Below are 5,685 nucleotides of genomic sequence, written 5' to 3'. Positions count from 1 at the left end.
TTTAAAGTTTTAATTTCGTCAAAATCATTCCCCCATCTATTTTAAAGTGTTAGATTAGTTAGAAATCCATTTAGTTGTGTTTCCAAGTGTTTTGAGTCAAGTCATAGTCCAAATTCGTCCAAAGTAGTGTAGGTGCTCAAAACTGCCCAGAAAGTGGTTTTTAGGCAGTTTTGAGCCTTCTAGTTGCTGTTTTGAGTTTTTAGTTTGTTTAGGTGTTTTAAACCCTAGTTTTGCATTAATTGAGTCTAGTTTAGTGTTCTACATTATATTTTTATGTTCTTGAGTCAGTTTTACATTGATTAGCATCCCTAGTTAATCCCCGGTTAGAACGATCCCTATTTGCTCATATACTACAATTGTCATCCATAGGGTTTAATTTGTGTGTCAAGTTAATTTTCACATCACACACTAAAATATTGAAATATTCTTGCATGAAAAAAGCGAGTGCAGCAAACAATAATATAAGTTCAATTTGTTCATATATTGGTCAATAGAATATGTTACACGTATAGAAAAGTACTTTCATATTAATTTTTGTACTGAAAAAAGTTTTCTATATATAAGAAAAAAAATTCAGGAATTGACAAACCAGCATGCATGGTTGTTAAATACCAAAGAATATATAAAACCTCGAAACACGTAATAAGTAAATAAAATACCATGCGCAGTTATCTTGTCAATTTGTTGAACAAAGTTGTATCAAGTCATTGTTTAATGCAAGATGCATTAGGTTAATCTTATATAAGTTTAAGTTGTTGGCCCACAAAATTATCAACCGCTAATTAACGTATAGACGAGAGCAAGACTCTTTAAACCAAACATCTTTCTATTCAATAAACTGTCAAAATATTTTAAAATTTTGTTTCACTACAAAAAGACGGGGCAATAGCTACCGCAATTAGTAGTTATTTTCATAGCTGTGTTTTCTTTTTTTTTTTTTTTTTTTTATTGAGTTGAGCAATATCGCTAGTAAGGTAGATATTAGATTAGCAACCAACGATATTTGAATGCACACTGTTATGTAAGAGTACAACACCTTTCTACTACTGTGATAAAAACAAGGGACACTTAGGATGCGGTCCCTAGCTATCAATATTCTTTGATTGAAACTTTGTTAGTTTTTAGTTTTTGATTGAGGTCCCTGACATTAATGTAATAATGTAAGTTACTATATTCTTTAAATTAAAAATTAAAAATTGAAATTTGTAATTGTTTATATTAATGAGATTTTAAATAAAACCCATAATTTATGAGATTAAAAAAAATAAAATATAAATTATACTCTCTATTATATTGTGTGTGTACATATATGTATGGGTACATTAACAAAAATTAACAAAAAAAGTTATTGTACCAAAACATGGATACATTCTCAAATCAACGAAAAAGAATGTACCCATATAAGTTTAAACATGGATTAAAAAATTTGAAAGGATTTTATATTAAAAAAAGGGTACATTTTACATATAACAAATTGATATATTTGAGAATGGGTACATTTAAGATTAAAAAAATTAAAAAATTATATGAATGGGTACATTTAAGATTAAAAAATTGAGAATCTTTTTATATATATAAAAAAAACTAATAGGTACAAACTTAATTTAATTTAATTTTTTATTATTTTGGAAATGTTTGAATTGAAAATTAATTAGAAGTTTAATAGAGGTGTGAGTATTAAACCCTAAATTAATTACTAATTTTTATATTAAAAAATTATATAATAAACATGTAAATTTATTATCACATTAATGCTAGGGACTTGAATCAAAATTTGAGAACTAATAAGGTCTTAGTCAATGAACAGTAAGAATTAGGGACCGGATACTAATTTTTCCTAAAAACAATGTTACCAATGAGAAAACGTGACAAAAAGCCAAAAGGTAAGTAACTGCTACACCATAATGCTAACTAATATGTATTAAAATATATATATTTCTCACTAGAAACATTATTGTTACCCTAATAACAACTACTAGTTTTGATAGCTATTGCTCACTTTTCTATAGTGTTTGATGCAAGATTCGTGTGAGTTTAAAGTTATTCACCCACTCGCATAAATAACATAAATTATTATTTATGTGAGTAACCCTCTTTCTTTTTACTGAACTGGACAAAATCTAACATCGTAACGTACAGATCAGTGAGCCAGAGTTCAATAGAAAGCAAACATTTTTCTGTAGAAATGAAGGTTGTTCGAAACCCCGCCGGTACGCAAAGGGTCGACAGAAACCAAACCCAGACAAGGGCTGAGTCATATTGCGTGTATATCTAAACATATTATACGCGTTAGAATCCTTCAAAGTCAAGTCTGTCTTTCCGGGTCAATAGTCAAGTGTGCCTTGGGCAAGTACATCCAAGCAAAATACAATTTACATGATAGCAACCCCATCTTACAAATGATAGCAATTGACCTAGTCTTTCTTTCTATTTATCATTACTTTGATGGATTGAGGATTTATCTATTCAATTACTTTTATATATATTGTTGGAGCAAGTTTTTGTTTACGTCGCTCACAAAAATAAGTTTATTTATTCATTTGTCTATATTATTGAAGATGCTTTTATTTGGTCTCATTTAATTGGCTATGATTGACACACCCTAACCCGAAGACTAGGACGTGCTGGCCGTCACGTGAGTGTGACGTAACCATAACGCAAGCGGAAACGATTTAATAATAAAATACGAGTCAACGAAAACCACTAATTTCAGTTATTTACAACCTAGCATTCTATGTGCATAAGAGTGTACTAAACACACATAAACAGAGCATAAGCATCTAGGTGCAGTCAAGTAGGAACATAACTAATTTACAACACCCTCGGGTGAATCCTACATTTATTTAGTCTGTCAGAACGCCGAAGCAGTCCTCGTAGGCCACCAACGCCTCAACTATCAACTAGAACCTGGAGGGGCGAAAAACAGAAAACGTGAGTGGGCGAAAATAAGCTTTTCCAAATCATTTCATAAATCCACATTTATAACCCCTTTTTGGAAAACCTGTATACTTTCCCAGAAAAATAGTATATAGCATATATATATCTCAACTGTCTCAATCATCAATCTTATAACAGATTCAATAAAGAATGTACCATGCCAATTTCAACAGTTTAGTATGAATGCATTAACATAATATAATCAGGTAAAAGAAATAATCAATCGGAGGCCCTCTAATAGCCCTGAACGATTGAACCTAGAGCTCAACATCTATCAATCTCACTCTGCCGGAGTCACTCCGCGTGACCTGTCCGACCTTCTGCACATAAGTCGGAACCACCTAATGTAGTCTGAACGACTCATGGTAATATTCGCTCTAGTGCTTCTCTCATCAATCATCTGTATACAATAACCTAAGGTCACCCACCAGTCATAATCTCACTAACACTCTACGACTGGCCCGTCGTACCCACTCCGCGTGGACTGTACGACCAGCATCTACTTGGATCCAAGGCGAGCGTGCGATGCGGTGAATACTATAAGCACTAAACCATGGTGCAGGATATGAGCTCAATATATCATCATCATCATCATAATATTAATTAAATACTTACCTGTGCTTCCACAGCACCATCATACATATATGCATCATACGACAGTTCATAATATCCATAATATTCTATGCATGGCAATCACATCATATTTCATTTCATTTCAATATACTTTTCATTTAAATTTGATTTCTGGGGAAATCGAGTATATAGGTATATATAAAAACAAATGCCCACTCACTGGTATGTCGCCGGGTCGTAACCCCCTTGACGCCCCTGGATGTGCTCGTCCTCGTTAAAAGTTCCACCTAGAAGTGAAATAACTTAAAACAATCATTTAACGCACATTTAACGCACCTAAACCAAACTAGGTAATTAATTCTTCATACGATGCTCAAATTGGGTATATGAATATACCACAGTGACCTACACAACCTCAGGATCACTCCCAAATTTTAAAAATAATTTTTGGAGGTCTCACGCGCCCCCACGCGCCTGACGTGGCACGGACCTACGCGCGGCCCACGCGCGGCCACGTGACATGCACACTGACGGCTACAGTGAACGGCGTTAGGGAATATTCCGTCAAACCTAGTATATTCCGTTAAAAACTAACGGTTTCCGTTAAAGTTAACTAACGGCGTCGGAATATTCCGTCAAACTTGACGGAAGATTCCCTGTCTTCTCCGGCGAGTCGCCGGTCGCCGGCGACTGTTCGCCGGTTTCTGGAAAAATTTCAAATCCACTATTCTCCTTCGTTTTTCAACCAATTTCTTCGCATTTTATACCAAAATGAAGCATTTAACATGTACTAACACGTTGGAAGGGTTTTAAGGCCTAAAAACAACTAGATCATACCTTCCAAAATTCCTCAAATTCGGCCAAACTCGAACCCAACGATCCCGACGTCCATTTTGTTCAAACGAGGCACTCCGAGCCTCCTTAGGACTTCCTAAGACTCGTGGTGATCTTGCTTTAGCCTAAAACACAACGAAATTTAAGTTCATGAACAGTAGCAATTTCGGAGCTTAAGTTTTCTACATGGAATCGTGGGAAATCTTACCTGAAAATAATATCAATGTGTTCGTATGGTCCTTACGAACACGATGCTACCTTCCTCAACCTTAACTTGTGAAGTTTTCAAGGTCTTGGGTGTTTGTCCGAGAGTTTGAGAGAGAATGAGAGTAAGAGAGAGGGAATGAGTGTTTCTGAAATGAAGAAAGAGAGAGAGAGTGACTAGGGAGATGAGAGAGACAACAAAAACGGGTTTTGGGGAGGGATTTAGGGGGTAGGACCCCACCCTAAGTCCAAACACAAATTAAATTAACACATACTAATATAATTCTAACCCTAGTTTAGGATCTTAGTGTAAAACAAATACCAAATTTACGCACCTTAATCCTGTTTAAGGGCGTTTCTGTAATTTCACGTCCTCGGTATTTAGTAATTCTGGGACGGGCTGTGACAATGATGCTTGTAAGCGGATGATCATAAAATAGAACTTCTTGTGCGATAATAGGTGAAAATTACACAATATACTTGTATACATAATACATGACACTAATTTGTATGTGACACTAATTTTATACAACTTTGCGTATATAACACAGTTTTTCTAAGGCACATTTTGAAGGCACCGGTTGTATAAAATTTTGTGCCTAAAATATATCAGATGCAAAAGCAAAATCTATGGGCGTGGCCAAGGCAGGCTGTATCTGTGCTGTTCTTATTTTTCATTTCTTTTCCTTAATAGATTACGTTGATGAGAGGTAGAGAAGTTCATTAACCAAAACTACTAAACATTGGAACATTCCAAGTGCCAGTCGATGGAAATTTTGAACTACGCCTAATAAAATAAAGAAGCTTAATATTGATGAGGGAATATTATGCTCTCTTGTGAAGTCTGGACAACCAATCAGAACCCTCAATTTAGTACAGGGGTTTCGGTGCTTGTCTGAAATGATTATCATTAAACTATTTGGATGGTTGGTATAAAAGCAACACTCGTCATAATCATACACCACTCGAATGGAGGAATTTGAAAGTGAGGACAATATGCAAGGAATCATTTAGAATTGTTTGGTCCATATGGATCTAAAAGTGTTTCACATTTAATCAAAATAAACAAAAATATATTAAAAAAAATACACTCGGTACATTACAATTGTTTTATCCAAATAGGTCCTAAAATGTTTC

General features: G+C 34.5%; 1 long non-coding RNA gene across 1 annotated transcript; it reads right to left on the bottom strand.

Annotated features, from left to right (window-relative positions):
• Positions 1 to 2,671: 2,671 nt before the first annotated feature.
• Positions 2,672 to 4,872, bottom strand: LOC126619477 (uncharacterized). The gene is made up of 4 exons (XR_007622068.1): positions 4,553 to 4,872; positions 4,348 to 4,469; positions 3,731 to 3,797; positions 2,672 to 2,907 (listed from the first exon to the last, which is right to left on the bottom strand). It is a non-coding gene; the product is annotated as an uncharacterized LOC126619477 (long non-coding RNA).
• Positions 4,873 to 5,685: the final 813 nt, after the last annotated feature.

Source organism: Malus sylvestris, chromosome 4, assembly GCF_916048215.2.
Source record: "Malus sylvestris chromosome 4, drMalSylv7.2, whole genome shotgun sequence".
Classification (NCBI taxonomy): domain Eukaryota; kingdom Viridiplantae; phylum Streptophyta; class Magnoliopsida; order Rosales; family Rosaceae; genus Malus; species Malus sylvestris.
This window is presented reverse-complemented; position numbering and strand designations above follow the sequence as displayed.